Source organism: Neodiprion fabricii, chromosome 2, assembly GCF_021155785.1.
Source record: "Neodiprion fabricii isolate iyNeoFabr1 chromosome 2, iyNeoFabr1.1, whole genome shotgun sequence".
Classification (NCBI taxonomy): Eukaryota; Metazoa; Arthropoda; class Insecta; order Hymenoptera; family Diprionidae; genus Neodiprion; species Neodiprion fabricii.
The window spans coordinates 23944981-23964909 of NC_060240.1; the positions used below are offsets into that span (position 1 = coordinate 23944981).

The 19929-nt window shown below is 37.0% G+C and overlaps 1 protein-coding gene across 1 annotated transcript in view; it reads left to right on the forward strand.

Annotated features, from left to right (window-relative positions):
- The first annotated feature begins 1227 nt into the window (after positions 1-1227).
- Positions 1228-19929, forward strand: part of LOC124175323 (zwei Ig domain protein zig-8-like) — a 177936-nt gene continuing 159234 nt past the window's right edge. Inside the window, exon 1 of the mRNA XM_046555435.1 lies at positions 1228-1350. The gene's annotated coding sequence lies outside the window, so the exon portion shown is untranslated. The remainder of the gene's footprint in view (positions 1351-19929) is intronic.

Genomic DNA, 19929 nt, shown 5'->3' on the forward strand with positions numbered 1-19929 from the left:
TTTGACCCAGAGTGTACTTGATGCTCGGAAAAAGAGACTTGTTCGCGAAGGGTTGAAAGGAAATTTATAAGCAACCTTGGCGGGGAATAAGGTGCAAAAGTAATCAAATCTAGGTGATAATTATACCTGTGCAAAAGTCGACACAGAGTGAAATAATAATTGTTAACAATGGTTTGATATTGCGGCCGTCCTGCTGTTTCTTTTTCGTCTGGCAACCCTTTGTGCTTCTGTTACCTCTTTTTCTCAATCTTACTTCGACGTCCTGGAGCTGGTGAACTGTTTTACTGGCACCAGGGGAATAGAGTGATAAACTGCGACTCGATTTTGCACGTTAGTTTACACAGTTTTATAAGGACAATCTATACGTCGAAGGGTTTTGTAATTGCTTACGGGGTCGGGAAACTTTTCTACGATATACATTTGGAAGAAAAAACTCTACCTGAGATCATTCTGTTTCACTCTGATTTGTTGAGAGTAAGCTCGTTTATTGGGCTTTCGCTCGAATATTATCATAACACTGCACCTTCCGACAATTTCGTTCATTTAGTGATAATTTTAAAGCCGTCCAGAATGAAGTATGTTTATGGGTATCGTAGACAAGTCAAGTTTCAAGTAGAAGGTTCTGAAGATTAGACAAAAATCGGTACGAATTGAATAGGTAAATATCGCGTACGATGCACGTGTGAACGGGTTGGGAAAAGATGTGAGAAAATGATTCTTAAGAAAACATGGACGAGTCACCTTCTAATCCGATTTCTATTCGAAACGCATCTGCTTAAAAGATCTTAATTGGATTAAGTACTAGCGAAAATTTTTAAAAATCGATTCTCTGATCCGTTTTAATTTTTTTTTTGTGCACCACTACTATGGAAGTACGGTTTAGACGGCTGGTGTAATATTTAATTTTTTAACGCAACTCATAATCGTTTGTGATAATTAGTGGTTTCTGCCCGGATTCGGAACTCAAAATGATTCGATCCTCACAGACATCCTTTCTGATTCTAGCCAGAACGCTGAAACTCGTTTACTAATTTTTTCTAATTTTTTCCAACCGATCTAGGGTGAGCAGATTTAAGTCCAAAAACGACTTTCTTCAGAACCACACCGGTGCACATCGTATCAACTCGTTTGCCAAGTTCTGATAATTGCCGAGAGAAGCGCTGCTCCTGCCGTCTGACCACGTGGGGTAGAACGAAGCTTGCAAGCTCCTAGGGAGACAGTAGTCCGCGGACCGTCACACGGGTCTCAAGTTTGTCGTTAAAAGTTCGCTGGTTTTAAATGTAAGTTAAGAAAACAACCTGCGCCGTCAAATATTCGACGTCGATAATCGTCCGCGGACGGGATAAGCTGGTGAGTTTAATCGTACGTCGTAATTTGAGGTAAAAATTTGATCCGGACGAATGTCATCGCCTTGAGTACACGATGATAACGAGAGTTGTGATTATCGTGACACCAAGTATATAATTTACCCGAGATCGTAGAGGTGATGGGTGAAGTATGCGAAGAGCAAATATTTCAGGATTAATTATGGAACGGTGTTTGTGAGTTTTGACAGGGTTTCACATGCTTGCGATATTGACGTTTGAACGACGATTATTATTCCATTAAGATTATCAATTGATATTCGAAGTACTGTACTGGAAAAAAATTCGGTGTATGACGTACGTTCAGAACAGCCGAGCCAGAATCACGAGCGTAAATTCTTAAATGTGGAAACAGCGGTAAAGCAATGAATTTATTCCTCGACTGATTAAATAGGCCTTATCGAGAACTCGTGGTCCTACAAGTCATTAGCGAATTATATAATAACATTTTAGAAAGAGAATGAATGAAAAATAATGAGCATAAGAAACGAAGAGTTTAACCCAGAAAAACGGTTTAATAATTTCATCAGGAAATACTGTTTTTTAAAACGTGTTTGTTTGATTAAAATAAAGTATTCTCGAGCAGGAATTATAAATATTGATTTCTCGCAACTGAGATGCCTATTTGTCTCAAATAATACATTCGAATAATGATTTATTACCTCTGAAGAAAAACATTTGTTTCAGACGTGTTTATTTGCTTCGAATAGATCGTTTTCAAGTGGGACACCAATATTCATTTCCCGTAATTAGTGGTATTCACTTTTTATCAAGTCAGACAATCTATTCGAAATTCATTTGACTGCAATCAAATAAATTAGTGAGAAATATATCTTCACGAATTAGATATTTATTTTCACGTTGAATTCATGAATGCACGGAATGGATGAATCGAATATTCCTGTCTGAAAGGTATTGTATTTTTTACGAGGTTCGCGTGAATTTCAAAAATAATTGAAATTAATAATATTTCATTGGCTGAAAGCATATCTACCATTTGTCGAAGAGCTTTTAGATAGTTGAAGAAACTGACGACACGTTAACATCCGAGCATTTTTTTTTATGAAATCCTCGAATATCTTCACGTGACAGCTTCGTATGATCGATATAAGTACGACTCGCAAAATGAATGAGAAAAATTTGACGCGGAGTTTGTGTGACAGTTTGGTGAAATCGGCAAAGTTTCCTAAGGAACTAAAATGGTATTTTTTTCCATTTTTCGATCAACGATAAATAGTTTCCGAGTCAAAAGGCATGTACGACGAATATTAAGTAACGATTACAACAATCAGGTCGGAATTTTCAATTTTATATTCAATGAAACCAATTCCCTTTAATGTTACGTTCAGGGTATTCAAATGCAATATTTTTTCCATTGACGAAAATATTCATTCACTATAAATAAAATATTTATTTCGTATCACGACTTCCTGCTACTAAACATTTATTTACCGTAAAGAACAGATTTCAAATAGATCTTCACAGCAATGAGATGAATACATGTTTATCAGGTTCATATACTGATCTTTTTTTTTTCTTTGCAGTTATTAAAATTTATTTGAATGCACGATATTTCTTTATGGTTGTAAAGACAACACCGAGCCGTATCCATTTAAATCCGTCCACATTTATACATATTCAATTAAGTGCGGAGTATGCAAAATAATAATCATCCTGTAAAAATTAAATGTATCTAATCTAGAATAAAATATTCACTCGATTAATAATTATTTTACGTGTTTTTCACGCGAGTGAAATCCGACCGAACAGAAACTTTGCGCATTGTTTTTATCTGAGATGGATACACAAATTGCGTAGCGGAATACAAAAAATGGCCAAAAAAAAGAAAAAGGAAAGAAAAACGTGAAACAGAAAGAAAAAATCAATCCGAGAGGCGGAAAAAACATTTCGCCTACATTTAATTTTTTCCCGATAGTTGCAACGCCTGCAGCGAGATTGCACTGATAAATTATTTTCATATACGGTGTTGTTGCTGAAAAAGTTGGCGCGATCTCGGCACAGAAATTTGAGTAGGTACGGGAAATGAGTGGAAATGGAATGATTGTATAATTGATTCTTTGCATGAGAATATTTTATAGATGCTTATTATGCAGAGAGATAAAAAATAAAATGACATGTTTCTTCTTTTCTCCACGAGTTAACAATAATTGAAGCAAAGACGGCAGATTGAAAACTGCAACAATGCGCTTGTACAACACCTGAAAATACTTTTTTCAACGTGAAAGACAAAATATGATCTCATGATTTTACGTTTTTTCTGCTTTATGCACATCGTATCTTCCGAATGGATTTTTTTTACACGCGAAGCCTCGAATTCAAATTACTTCGATACCCGTAGCAGACGCTTGGCCCAAAGACTAACTAATTTGAACGGAGTTTGTCTTCACTGCGCGCTATCTTGTCGTAAGAGCTAGACGTGATGTGAACAAGGATGCAAGTAGAATTAATATGCCCAGAGTATTGAATTGCGTGTATCGCAGTTGAAAATTACGTGTACATCGTGGCAGCAAAAAACTATAAATCATCTTTCGTCGAAGAATGTTATAAATTAATTAGATGTTAAAAAGAAAAAAAGAAAATCAATCGAGTGATGTGACACCATTTTTATTATTTGTTTATTCAGCAAAGTTTCAATTCTCTTACGTAGTTCTTAGTTCAGAAGCCGAAAAGCAACGTCTTCTTAGAATTTACTACTATAAAATTCCAAAGTCTTACAATTAGTGTAAAACAGAAAATCGGTATTTGCATTTACAAACATACCAAAGTTGTGTCTATTTCTTATTGTCTCATTTTATTATATTTTATTGTATACTAAGATTCTGCGTAATGGCTTACAGAGGAATAAATAAATAAACGGTCTCATTCGTCAGAATTTCACGACTTTGTATTAATTGTACCACTGTTTAGGGTTGATAAATTTCGAACCTGTAAGTTGAGGAAGTTTTGCGTGAGAAATTGTCGAAGTCTAATTACGTTTAGCTTTATATTTTTCTGTATCTATTGATAAGAATATCTGAGCTTCGAAAGTGAAATGAGATATGATTATGGAATCGTTTGAATATTGCCCCATTGATTTTCACCATGTAAAAAAAAAAAAAAAAACGTGTTCAATTATATATCATATCAACATATAATATATCAACATATCGCGATGTAACATAATTCTGTAAAAATGTCGAAATGACCTCTGATTCTATTTTGACAATGATACTGAAGGCTTTTGAGGCTGTTTTACAGTGCGAAACTTAAAAATATGCAAACATGACGAAAACTCTGTATAGTTAGCCAGAAACAAATAATAAGCAAGAACTTGGGGGATAAAATGAACGGTCAGCTTAGAGCGAATAAAAAATGGAAACAGTTAAATCAGTGGTAATGTATTTTCAGTCCGGCGGTTTTACTGTATTTCCGTATAACTCTGTCGTTTTAATTCATCGTTACCGATCAGAATACGGATCTAGAAAACAGGGGTGCAGAATATAGCGCTTAACGCTTTCACTCATACGTTTTTGTACTCAATATCTTGGCCTCAATTCCGTCGCACGGTGATTTTTGGGGTCGTTGGTCAGAAATCTGAAGTCAGAATTTGATGATTTCTGAATCCAAGACGGCGGATCCAATATGGAGAATGTAAAATCAACAAGCTATCAAAATTCGATGATTCTAGCAAAAAATACCATATTTTCATATTGTTTGAAGCTGTAAATAAACTGTTATAAAGCTAGGATACGGAAATTTTTGAGTTGGGACGCTGAGTATCCGACTAAGAATGAAAGCGTTAGCTCTAACGGGACGGTTTGGTTAGGTCCCACGTTTTACGTCCCGGGGATTTGCACGTCTAATCCTTCAGGTCCGTGTAGATACGGAAGCTAATTTCGAATTAGCGGAAATTACCGAATGACGTCGAGCTGTCGGATGGACGTCGATACACCGTTTGAGAAAAAGTTTCTCTTTGCCGTGAGTTCTCGTTCCGTTTTTCCTAAGCCCATTATTAATATATTCACGTTTTCTACGCCAAGAGCTTCGCGTTGGTAGTTTTATCGTATAATGGCCCAGCTAGCTACACATTCGTTTTAATCAAGCCGGCTAACTCAGCTCGCTCACCTATTGACTGACTCGGATTGGATGACCGCTAACTAAACTCGTTCGGCTGAATAAACACGCAAAACATTCGTACTCGTTGCAGACTGCAGTGCAGCAGTCCTGAATCTGGGAACGCGTTTGTCTCACTGCACGGCGGACAGTCAGATTCGAAATTTGTTTGCCGTAATCGATATACAGCAGACCGGATCCTCTTGTTTTACATTGAATTCGACTGTTTTTCAACCAATTAACACTTCGACCGATCAGGCCAATCTACGACCGATCCAGTTTAACCAAAATTTCACTGCAAGTTGGACAGGATGCGTATCCCATTTGTTTCGCAATTGAATAACAGATACGGATTTGCGGGAAGAGCTTTTTTGATATTTCAAAATAGCGCAGGTGTAACAAATATTTCGCTACGAACAATGTCGTCTTGAAAAATTCACGCACCGTGAGCAATTTTTAAATGTCTTTACCGCACGGTTCTTGACTATTTTCACTTTTTACCGTAAACGAAAAATATAACAAAATAAAAACGAGTTTTTTTAGACGTTAACAGGAAATCTGGCGCGCGTTACTGTTTGCATTATGATCACTTGTGGTATGTTTTCTTGTGACTATTGCAATATAATTTATTGCTAGTTCATCAATGAATTGACGTCAAGGCATTGTTTGACGTAAAAAAATTTAGCCAACTCAGCAAAGAGATCGAATGTCGCATTAACCAGAAAATGTAGCATTGATAATTATAATAACACTAAATTAGTAGGTTTCGGATCATTGAGGTTCCTTCACGGTCTTTTTACACTCAGCGTAAGATTGCCATACGAGTAAATAAAAAAAAAAAAAACAAATTTGAGAAACCCCAGTTTGATCGTATCTGTTTCCAAGATAAGCAAACTTTTTCTGTTCGTCTCGCCTACACTTAAAAGTTCGAAAATAGTAATTAATTATTTGATACTACGTGATCTGTCGTTTCATTGGAATTGAATTTGTTCACCAACATGGAGGATCAAACATATTCCACTCGACGGAACGAATGTTTCGTTCAAGTATAGACGTTTTCCGATACATTAGGAGCCTGATACATTTTTTTAAAGTTAATCTCTGCATTAAATACGCGTTTCGATGATCATAAAATCGGTGACTAATTTCTCACCGAAGGTAACTTAGAATCAACTTCCGGCTTAAACCCGGCAGTTTTAAATCGGATTAATTTAGCTTTGCTCGTGAATCGGTTAAATGGAACTGAGAACAGTTTAATATCTTGGTCAATGTTAGCCTGAATATAAAGAGCAGAAGATATTTTATTTTTTTACTTGAATTACAGAACTCGGTTCTTTTTTCCAGGTATTGCAGGATTATTGTAATGTTCTGTAAAAAATTACGAGTTACATTCAAAGTTGCACCAACAATGTCTACTCCGATTTAGTAAATTTTTCTTAAATTCGCTTCTGCATTGTTTTTTTTAACAAAATTGTGCAAGACTAATCTGACACTTGAAGATTCAATCTTAGAAGCATGCGAAATTCCGTCCCTGCAGAAAATCCGCATTCATGAATTAGTTCAATGCCGGCGGATTCGCAAATAGATGTACGTACTCGTATCATGTTCTGTTGTCCGTAAAAATTCGGTGCTTCGGCACTTTCATTACACATTTTTGCAAATATCCTAGAGCATTGGAATAGAAAAATGATAAAATTACGCCGTAAATTTATCGCCGTATTTCACCGTGGATTATTTGATTTATGGCGATAGCACAGTATTGAACGGTTATACCATGGAGTTCAATTCGCAGAGCGTGAATTATATCCGTTAGCGCTGAGTGTGAACGATTTTTCTTCCCTAACGGCAAATCACTAACAATGAATTTCAATCCTCAGTCATACTCGGAATTGAAAAACTCGGTTTTTTCGACGATATTTCCCAAATTCAAGTCAGTTCAAGATTCTATATTTCTCAAATAAACGTTCGCAATTTCATCATGATACTTCTTCGGAAATAATTATGGCCGTGAAAAATGATGTGCATAAAATCGAACACTGGGAGAAATTTTTAGTCCGGTTACCGCTCAGTCCTTGACTATTTTCGTTTTTTACCACGATCGAAAAATACAGTTCCTAGTTGTTTTACCGAATTTTTCTAGTCATTGTAAAAAATGAAATTTTTCTCAGTGTACAATAGAAACACCAAAGTATCCGCACGCGGCAATATTACACCCCGGATAGTAATGACGTGTATAAAAACGTGCAGGGAAATATTCTGCGAGTTGACAATATTCATCGAATGGAAATTTATTTCTTTCACAATTTTCTTGCGCAATAGTACAGCCGGGATTCATGGTTCTACAGAATGAGAAATCAGCCCAGGCTTCTTTGACACTCGTGTATTTCAAGGGGTGGAATAACGAAGTGTGAAATTCAGAGAAAGAGCACAAAAACGTCGGGCATAAATGGAAATTCTTTTTTCACCTCGCCCCAAGCTGCAGTGGATTTTCAATTTCTGGTATACCTTCATCCTGCACCTGCCCTAGGGCACTCGCATTTTTCCCCTCATCGACAGACGCCAGTTTTCCGGTAAATTTTCCACCCAGGTATACGTTCACTTACACGTATAACGCCTCGTTGCCGAAAGACGTCACGAAAATGGATCAGCAATCGAGTTTGAGAAACTGAAAAACACCGGAATTTGAAGCACGCGTACATGATTGATTCGTTTCTTACTCCCGAGCCATGTTCCTCAATTAATTCAGTTTTTTTTTTATTTCTCTTTCCCGACTTTTTCGCGTATCTATTATTTTCTCTTTACGTCTTACGTCACGATCACGCAGCGGAGCGCGTCTCTGACGTTACGGCTGTAAAAATTGGACAAATAACCTGTGAGATACGGAAATATTTTCCACTTGTAACGACCAGCAAAATATAAAAAAAAAAAATCACTATCGACATAGTTTTCTACATCGAACTGTCACGGAATTTTGAGAGCGTATTTTCCAGTATTTGGTGTCTTTCCAAGGTATTGACAGAATATCAATTCATTGCCCGTGTATAAAATCATCCACGTCGGATAAGAAGTTCGGTAAACCAAAATTGCCGCGAATGTTTTGAAATCCTCGTCATTTGCAATCTGAAAATTGGCTATGTCCAAGGAACTTTCCGGAAATCAACAATTTTCACCTGTGAAAAAGAGGATTTTTGATTGCTCCCGTCTTCGAGCGTTCTTCTTCTTTTTTTTTTGTTCGTTCACAGGTTTTTACTCGCATAATCTGAAATGAGTTGTTTGGCAGAGGCCAAGATTTACTCGTGAAATGTTTGAATGACGCATGGTTCGCAGCGCTTTTGCGCAAAGCTTTCACCATTAACGGTAATAGGACAAAGACGTTTGTTGAATATAATCGGCTCGTGAGCTTGACTGGAAGCCACGCGGGTACCTACCGTTCTAGAGCAGACAATTAGATTAGGTATTCCGTTTGTCAGTTTAACTGTTAGAAATTCAACAGACGATGGAAATTGACGTCCTCAGATAAGGAACGACGCTCGAGCGACTCCGTCGTTCTCTGGATTTCTCCGAATTATCATTCGTCAGGTTATTATTGATCTTCCTAAATCGACAAATATGCATTTGACATGGTCGGAAATGGATACTTTTTACTGTTATCAGTATTCGTCGAATCATAAAGATCTCTTTGAAAATACAAAAATATTAAGTACTGGGATTACGAATAAGCGTTGATATCCACGCCCTATTTCAACTCATTAGTTGTTAAAAATCTAGTAGATTCGTTCGTTTTCGCTCTACGGTGGCTCAGTTTATTCAGAAGACTATTTTCTATAAATTCACTAAGGTAGATTCTAGCCGTAGTCAACCGAATATCGCGGTTTGTTGATCAGAACTAATATCGGTACAATATTGTCAAATTAATTGTTCAGCAATGCCAACATGATAGAAGAAACGTGTCTCAGTAAATTTAGAAAACGTAGTTTTCTGAATAAAACGAGTCTTGTAAGACTTACTACACTAATGTGAAATCGAACAAATCTACTAGATTTTAAACCATTTTCAAGTGATTAGAAACGAAGCATCGATATCTCGGGTTTTTTTATTACTATTTCAGTATTTTCGTATCTACGACGAGACAAAATATCAGGAAAATAATAATTCGATAAATGTCCGGTTCACGGCTGCCTCATAATGTGAATAAAAATGATCGAATTTCAGCGAATCAGCCTCCGTTGTTTGTATTTATTTTTGTTAGAACATTTGAAGTCATCGGCGATAGCAGTATGCTTTGAACTGTAACGAATATCGCGACCGCCTTTCTCATACATCGCAAGTTCGCGTTCAATTTTACTGCCGATGTAGTAAAACTCGCAATTAACTTTAAGGCGAGTGCAGTAAAGGATGAATTAAAAAAAAAAAAATGAAAATAAAAAATAAAACGAACGAATCAATTAACGAGGGTGAGGCGCAGTGATCAGTCGTTTGTTTCAATTTTAGTATTTTCATCATAGCCGTTGTCGGGGGGGGGTGAGATTTTTTCATTAACTTTTTTCCCCCCGAAACCAGACACGCACGCAATTCCCCAAAAACATTTTCACGAAAATGAGAATTGTACACGCGGCACGGCGAGGGTCTAAACATCGAACCTCGATACATGCGGCTATTGGTGCAGCTTGGCAAATATACTCCGCGTAAAATTGGATCGTTTATTTTGATTGAAGCGTGATTGAGTGGGGGGTTTACCCAGCGTAAACCAATTAACGGTACACGGATCGATGAATGGAACCCTTTTCCAAACGAAAACGAATCGATTTCATTATGCAGTAGTGCAATTTCAAGGTACATCGCGATACTAAATTTAATTAGTAGCTTCAAGTATTTTCCTCGGTAAAAAAACAAATATCGCGAAAGCTGAAATGGAATCCCAACGATTTTTTCCCCGAGGGTTGATTGCCTATTTTTGGGGGTTGTTTTCACCTCTTTAAACCGTTTTTTCGCCGACAAAAAAATATGCGAATCTTTTAGTTTTCAATGTTCCACAACGTACATGTGTTATAACGAATTCGATGGGTGTCGTCAAACTGGTGCTCCCTGTAAGTAGTTCAATCCACAATTACAATGTTTCGTTGAAGAATTCATTGCCACGTTTAAATCGTCGATTTCCTGGAGGTGTTTCACTGCCGTTCAAAGAAATTTTCTAAAATATTGTTTGAAAAAAGGAACTCCCTCCATTATCATAAAGTTTTATCATTCTGTCTTGGTGTTTATGAAAGACTACACTGCACTAGAAAGATATCTCACCTCTGATAAGAAAAGTCATTTAAATTTGGAAGAAACACTTCGTGATATAATTGTAAATTAGTTTCGGGATATAGTGGATACACTTTTCAAAGGGATTACACACATCTTAAAGTTCACGTATTGGTCTTTTTCATCGGTACTCTCATTAGATAATAGTCTTTTCATAGTCGTATTCAAAGTCAAAATAAACATTATTTTTTCAAAAACATTCTTAGTTCGTGAAAAATCAAATTTATACAAAGAAATAACTCAAAAGTGACTCGACAAAAATGTTTTCTATACCTTATGGCTCGCATCGTAAGTTAGATCCATGCATCGATCCGAGATGAAGGATTATGGATAACTCTGTTTCTTCCAGATTATTGGTTCATGTGAAAACTGGTAAGAGGCCTGGAAAAGGACGTGAGTCTGATATGCGATATAACCGGTTGAAGATTGGATAAATTTTTAGTTATAGCCGTATAGTTTTGTAGAAAAAAACGTTACGTACAAACATAATAGTCGTTTTTATATAAATGCATTTTTTTTTTCTCCGACAAAATCAAATTCTTGATCGCGGCCACGAAAATAACAGTTTCGGTAGATGTTCTAATATATATTCTAGATTTCTCTGTAGCAGTAAAATAATTGCGCCAACAGTTCCGCCGTACAGACGCAAATGTCCACGCCTGCCAAGGGTGGATAAATTTTCGTATTACGAAGATTTCGGGTGGTGTCAGTAATTTGAAATGATTTTAGAAAATTTAAGAAAAATTCAATATTTTGTGACATTTTGAAAAGGTTTTACTTGATTTACGTAATTTTCTAAATTTTCAAACATTCAATTGTATTGGACAAATTTTCAACGAACTTTACAGAAGTTTGTATGATTTGCAACAATTTGACACGATTTCAATCATTTCTTTTCGCATTCAAAGAATGCTTTGGCTTTTATAAGGTTTCGGGTCATAATTCTAAGTAATACCTAAAGGTCTCATCGAAAAGTATGCGCAATATTGAAGAGTTATACCCAATTCTGCGCACTTTTTCTAGATTGAGTGAAATGAATCAAATGCACCGACGAGTATGGTGAAATTTTAATTATTATCTGTTGACAATTGTCGTATAACAAAAGCTTTTCACCAAATTTTGGATTAAATTTTTAGCCTCCTGCAATGAAAGTATACAAGCAAGGAATTTTTATCAGCGGTGGGCAGAATCAGTTTGGAAAGGTTCCTTGTCCCCAGTCTAAAAATTGGTGCAAGTATTTTCTTATACAACTATTTTCAATCAGTCAAGTATTAAAAATCGTTTTTTCGCCGAAATTTCGGGGCGGAGACGAAGTTCCGAACCAAAAAAGCTCCTAGAGTTCAAATCCCTGGTATTATAAATTTCTTAAAGTAAAGTCCCGTAATCACAAAGCTTCGACCGTTGGAAATGCCGAATGCTCGAAGTTCCGAACGAAAAAGTTTCGAAATTGTACAGCTTCGACAGCTCAATGTTCCGTAATAAGCAAGCGCCTCAAGTAGTAATGCTGGTGCGTGTGTACGAAAAAACTGGTTTTCAAAACTTTGAATGGTCAAGAAATCGACGAAATCAATATATTCGGTTAAAGTTTCGATTCTTTTCGTTTTGTCGAATTGCTGATAACTACATAAATGGGACTTTCTTTTAAAAATCCGACAGATTTCGATAAAAATTGACCGACCCATTCTTAATTTAGCTGAATTTTTTTTACGGGATCTGTATCGAAAAAAAAGAGATACGTATTCGAGGATTTTTTTCCACATATTTGGGAAACCAGAGGGTATCGAAAATTTGAGAACTTGGTAATTTCGGCTTGGAGATTTATTTTCAAAAGTTTCATAACTCCGGTTCTAATTGAGCTAGAAAGTTCTTTTTTTTACGTTTTAAAGCTAAGAGAATGAATTTTAATACAAAAAAAGTTTTATTGAAAATTATTAATAAATTCATATTGTTATAAACAATTAAAATGTTTAGATCGATTTTTAACAATTGCCCGCCTCATTTTCTTGCCATTGATTCTATATTTTTAATTAAATAATATTATTTATTAGCAAGTAAAACTTTATTAAAAATTGAACAAAATAATAAATAAATAATGAATATTATTGTAGAAAATAAAAAATCAATTCACTAAGATTTTAATACATTATATATTATTAGTCAATAAGTTCCTCGTGTTGCATTACACCGTACATACATGTTTGAAAAATGAGTGATCATGAAAGATATGAGTTTAAAAAAAATCCATCACTCCAAAGGCGTGACGGGTAAGATTTTGAAAAAAATCCAGAAGTCTTATTTCACAGAATGCAAAAGGACAGCCAACTTTCAGCCATATCACAAATATCAACTTTTAAATTCTCACCAAGTTGGCACGGAAAGCACCGTACACAATCAAACCAAACAGTCGATTGTACCAAATTTATTTTTGACACCAACATACAATCCCTAGTTCATTAAAAATTTTCTAATAACGACGACAAATGCAATCAGGTAACACGTCTTGCGGGGAAGATCGATCATCGCGAAAGCTCCGACAATCAAAACGATCTCTGCAAAGGCGTGTAATTTCTTTCAGAGGTCAGAGTTGTAGTTAGCCGGCTCGAATGAACCGAAGCCGTGAATCACGCCCTTCGGTTCATTCCGGACGTGTAAGAAACTGGCCGTGGAATCCGGACGCGGTAAGGCAATCGGAATCCTTGGTACTTTCCGCGAGCCAAAGCGCTTCCTGCGGCCATACGGTCGGTCGGACTCGCGTTGGGCCGGCCGCAACACGAGATTAGATTACCTCACGATGGGATTAGGCGGGCCGGATGGGTAATAGATTTACCCGACCCGTGAAACCTCGCCAAAAACAGTCGGAGGTTCACTTTACTCCTTATTGCCTCGTCGTCGTCCCAGTCAGCGGCTCTTTCTTCCCAGCCAAGATAAAGACGAAGAGAAAACCGGAAGTGGAAGTGGCGGTGGTGGCTGCGGAGACGGAGATGAAGGGTTGCCAACCTCGCGGGAACCGCCTAGCTGCAGTTTGCAGAATGCTAATTGTCCCTAGGACAAAGGAACGGGAGGATTCCGTCTTCGCGGGTCTCCCTGCAATTACGTGCTCTCGCTGTTTTCCCTCTTTTTGTCATAACAGTTGCTCTTCTTCTTTTTTTTCTCTTTTCTTTTCGTTTTTTATCGCGTCTTTTATTCACTTTCAGATATTTTGGTCTACCGAGAAAATTTTATCCTCCCGCAGGGAAAATTCCCAGGCCAGATAATTGCTTGTTCTACTTTGTCGCTTTAGAATTTGTCCCGTGGTAATTTTCAAAGGCTTAATATACCGCATGCTCATCGGTTTTCTTTCTACTTTCAGGTTTAGTTAGCTCCTTTACGAAGGTGGTGAAGAAAATCTCACGGAAATTAGCGTGCACTTTTTTTCTTTCTTTTTTTTTTTACGGTAATTGCGGTTGCTGCTCCTTTTTCCTGTAAAGATATTCGAAACTCGCGTTGATTTCTGCAGATATTACTTTACGCTGTGCAAAATCTTCGACCAGATTCGTTGGTTCATTTATATTGTTACAAAAGGTAACTCGCTTAGCGAAAACAACTATTTAGAAGATTCTTCGGATCAGCAATGTAATAGTTAGTCAATTGAAATAAAGACAATAACAAAATCTAGTAAAAGATATGATAGGTATATTCGATTTATACAACTTTTTATTATTATTTATACAACAATAACGATATAGTCAAGTTTTACGATATTACGCAACCGAGAGTCTTCGAAGTTTAAAAAATATTGTCACACCAAATACTTGATGTGCAATTAAAATTACTCTGAAATCGGTGGAGCCATTCCTTTATAATTTAGATTACAGAAAAATAATTATAGAAACATTGAAAAATTCAACAAATAGTAACCGGAAGCGGTAGAAGCTTGGTAAGTTTTGTAGATCATCTCTAGCCCTTGATTTTTCACCCGATTTTCATTCGAATCGATGAACCTATTTTTCCTGGAATTGATGATTAAACATTCTCTATGCACACACAAACACACACATGCGTACGCTCATTGGAAAATACCTACTATAAAACAATTTTACCAGTGATAACTAAAACGTTGTCATCGAACGGAAAATTGATTAATTTTTCAAATCAACATCTTTCGTAACGACACAAAGAGTTAATGGACACTTTACTTTTTGCGATCATGCCCGAGAAGGTAAAAAATTGGCACATTTTTTATTTAGCAAATTCTAGAACGTGTGCAAAACTTGCATCCGAAGATTAGATCTTATCAACGGCTTTTAGCCAAATCGAGCCGAGTCATGGGAAAGTAATATCTCGACGAGTGGTACGTGCATAGGAATTAGGTGTGATGTGAGTTCGTCCGAAAGATGGACATTATGATCACCTTCATCCCTTTCTGCCTGAGTTTGACGAGGGGCATCGCGAAAGGGTCATTTTTTGCAAAGAAATATGCAGAGTGGTGTACAGACTGTATATCTATACAAATCTGGAGAGAAGAAGAAGGCATAGGAAGAATCCCTTGGTCGCAAGTACCATTCACACGCCTAAATAATTTACCTGAATAATCATTTCTATATTCACAAGCGCGCAATTAACAATGGAAATTCCATCTCTGGAAAAAAACTTAATCAAGCTTGAATATCCGCAACAATCACATTGAAAAAACGATCGTGTACCTCGTTGGTGACTTTGAGAATTACTATGTCAAAGCGTAATACCCACTTTCAGAGTCGAGTTAAAACTCAGCACTTTTTGATCGAGCTTAATGAGCAAAGAATCGTAGAATTTGTCAATTTTTCTAGACGAGATGAAAATACCTCGTTATCGTCGTCGATAATTAATTTAAGAAAAATATCACGAATTTTAATAATGACAGCTAAACGTCAACATCGTTCGAAATCACGGTCGCAAAAATTTTACCACTCGTATCGGTAGAAAATTTTTCAACATTCCTTCTGTGCATGTTCCGAACGTGTAGTTTTTCCTGGCGTAGCTGCAGTTATACCGAGCACGAGGGATTATTAATTTATCCGTAGTCCTGGGTGATTCTTCACGGTGCAGATTACGCGGATAATGAATCGCAGGACGGCTTGCGCGAGCAGCGGAATAAGCTTTTTACATTACATACGCGTAGATGGAAAACCCGCGAAAATTTTTCCGAGTTCTATTTGCTGCGCATTGTTCAGCGACTGTAACGCTCCGAATCAGTACGCGAAATTGTCGGCCCTAATTTTCGTATATCTCATCCATTGTTTCCAGAGAATCGACGCGGGTCTCTGTCGTCTTTACGCTTCATCGGTTCCATTCAAATTGATAATTTCAAAACCGGGCTTTCGCCCTTTGATCTCCTGTCGCTCACCTCCTGCTCTCGTACATGCACTTGGGGACAATGAATCTGATACGGCTAATTTTTTACACTAGACAATTACGTTGGCAAGACTGAGAAACCTACAGCGCCACAGTCGGCCGAGCGTGAAAACAAACTCAATCTCAATAAACGTAACATAACCCATGACCGTCGAATCTAACCTTAGAATACGTGTCGAACCAACAAGTCATTATCCCCGCGGTATTCTTAGGTTAGATTCGACGGTCATGGGTTATGTTACGTTTATTGAGATTGAGTTTGTTTCGCGCTCCGCCGACTGTGGCGCTGCAGGTTTCTCAGTATTGCCAACGTAACTATCTAGTGCAAAAAATTACACGTCTCAGATTCATTGTCCTCGAGTATATATTTCCAAAATTGAAGAAATCGTCTTTACCTATTTTATAAACAAGGGTAGCCTATCTGCAGATACGATAGGCAGAAAATTAACACCGAGGAGAGACGAATGCTGATTTGTACTTTTTATGCACGATCGTAAAGCGGAGTGCCTATCGTATTTGTCACAGGGAAAAATGTCGCTTGGAAAAAATGAGAATTCTCTTCGACTTGGAAATATGTTTCATCACTCTCACAATTGTTTAATAGCATTGTCCAACATGCGAATGGGCGTGTATGTATGTGTGTACGCAGAAAATGTTTAATTCTGAGTGCCGGGAAAGCAGATTCACCAATTAGAATGAAAGCTGGATGAAAAATCAAAGGTTAGTACTTAGTGGATTAGATGATTCATGGAACTTGCGAAGCTTTCAACGCTTTCGGTTACCGTATGGCGAATTTGGGAATTTTTCAATAACTATTTTGGTGTAATTTAAATTACAGAGGAATAGCTCTACCGATTTTGAAATAATTTGAACGGATCATCAAGTATTCGATACAGATCTGTCACGAAAATTTTTAAACTTTTACGACTCTCGGTTGCGTATATCCTCAATATTGAGAAAACGGCCAAATCAGTTCGAATAAAATTTGGCAAGAAGATCAAGTATTCGGCCATGCATGCTGCAAGCAAGCTTAACATTTTTTTACATATGGCTGAATCTGTTCAGGCTCACCACCTGATATACAAAAGACGCAAAGACGAAGGTCTTATTCTAGCGAATGTTCACATTCTAGCTTGAATCGACCCTGGATTTTTCTTTATCTGCCTGATCACTCCAGCTTATTACGCCGAATGAAAATTTTTTTGCCTTTAATTTGCAGCTTTCACTTCAGTTTAAAATTATATAGCCCGTAAAAGAACTTGTGATATTTTAGATATACGTACGGTCTTTAGTGAAAAATTCAATTGTAATTTGTTCTTATCTTAAAAAGTGAAAAAAAAAAAAAATACTTGAACTACATAATACGTAATATTCATTTTGCAAGGAATTTTGGCTTCCGGGGTACAAAAGTATTTGGCTAGTACCACGAGAGGAAAGTTGTACTTATAGCATATCGAAAATTATATCTCAGCTGAGAAGCGAGATGCGGCGTTCATACCGATAGTGAATCGGTTTTTATTAAGAAAATTATGAAATTATTTCACCAAAATTCCTAGGACACCGTCGATAAGTAGAATTTCTTTTTTCTTAATTTGTTAATCCGACTCCGTTTCCGACATACGAGGACATAATTCGATGTAGAATTTTCCGCTTTACACAAAGATCAAATCATTTTTCACATATAGATAGTAGTTTTTACGGAATACCCAAAAAATGTCAAATTCAACTGTTTTCTCGAAACAGCGGCTATGCAGCTCAGTGATGACTTTAGATTTGAGTTCCTTAGGGTCGAAACATTCCTTTACACAAAAACGCAGCCACATCACGAATATTTTCAATTCAGACCTATCTTGACTGGACTATTCAACTGGCAATTAGACCGTCAAGCACGTGGTTATATTTCGAGTCCCGAAAGAAAGAGCAGAAACCACGCTGCCGGTACAAACGGTTCATGAACAGATTTTATTTCAGGCACGCTAACCCAAGCTGACCCTGTCGACTTTAGTTGACCTACCCTACTCGCAGCCTTTGTTCTTTCACCCTGTAATCGACTCGACTCATAGTTATTGTAGCAACTCTCTTCTCGGTTTTTGTATCCTTTGTTCTTTTTCTAGGCTCCTCTTTTTATACTTTCTCTTCCCGCAAGTGCCGGGTTCGCTATGTAAAAGCTTTTATCGATTCAGCCGGTGTCTTCAAAGGCAGTGAAAACATTTCAGTGTGTATGTATTATACATGCACATATACCACGAGCGTACGACGTTCGGCAACTAATGTATACGGTGTATCAATCAGCTGCGACGTGAGGTAACGCGGTTGAATTGAGTTATCGGGTTTGTTATACGGCTATTGGCACTTTGGAATACCTCGCTTTTTTATTCGATTTTCTTGTTTCTTTTCTTGCGTTTTTATACATTCGTTTTAAAATCTGCCAGTCTGCTGATAGACAAAATTAATTACGTGGCTTTCAGTCTCGCTCGTTCGCAATTAAATTTCTCGTTTCCGTGAAAGCATATAAGTATGATATATGCGGCATTCCACGTGTGATCGTTCCGACCGAAGCCTTCACCCTCGCAGAACTAGTTCCAACTTTGTAAAATGTTTTTGTCAGCTGCGGACGGTTATGTATCATACAAGAAAAAGTTAAAACTATAAAAGTTTTGTTTTCAAATTAATTTGGAAGTCATAATACGCCAAAAAACGGCTGCCCCTGAAAGTGAATAAAAAAATCAAAAATACCTCAGCTTTGTTAGATATCCAAAAAACAATACTATTTTTCGGCGAAACTTTGAAAAATATTCGTATGTATAAATTTTGTCATATAGGGCCGAATTTAGTTCAGAAATTATGAATTTTTTACGAATTATATTCCGAGAGAATGAATACTGTGAAGGTCTCAAAGGAAACAAAATACACAATCAAAAGTTGTGCTTACTTCACACTTCCTGAGAACGTCGTGTTTCAAGACAAGGTCAGCTGTATCTCAAGAACATGCAATCCTGATCAAATAGTCCCATTTCGGATTCAAACTTTGTATCTATCCGTAAAATCTTCAGAAGTCATGAGCCAACTAAAACTTTTGATAACTGTATTTTCGTTGAAGTCTCACAATCCGAATGCTCTTCCTATGCTGAATATTTCTTCTCTTTTTTTCTTAGTATTTAAATTAAAACAAAATCAAAGCCTCTACCTGCATTCAGTTCCGCAATTGTCTAGAAGCTGGTGGTCATTAGACATACATCATGTCGTAAAAAAAATTTTCCATCTTATCTTACTCTCTTAATATCGCTGATAATTGATTCGGAAGTTTGCATGGCGTCCAGTGCTGGAGAGCGCAGCGGATGGCCGCTAAGGGTTAAAAAAAAATCAATTGAAAAACGTAATTTCATAAATTCTGGTTTTTGATGTGGCGGTAGAGAACGATATTCCAAGTTGAGTAGTAAGAATGGCAGACCATTTGGTTTCTGGAAAATGGCGGCAGACGGCAATAAAGCCACGCGAAAATGTGTCTAACTTACTACGTGCCATAAGGGCTGGAACAAAGATAAATATTTACAGAAAGTTATACAAATTCTATATCCAAAAAGGCGGACCAAAATTCTGATTCGAACGCTGTGGCATACGCCGAAAAAGAACGGTAAGCCGAGTAGATTTAGTCCAAGAGCCAGAGCAGAACAAGTAGGTGTTCATAATGGAATCTTCCACAGAATTGATTTTCTTATTGGAAAATGTTCAGGGGTGTCGCCAGAATGTAAATTCAACTTGTTGAGAAGGGGGG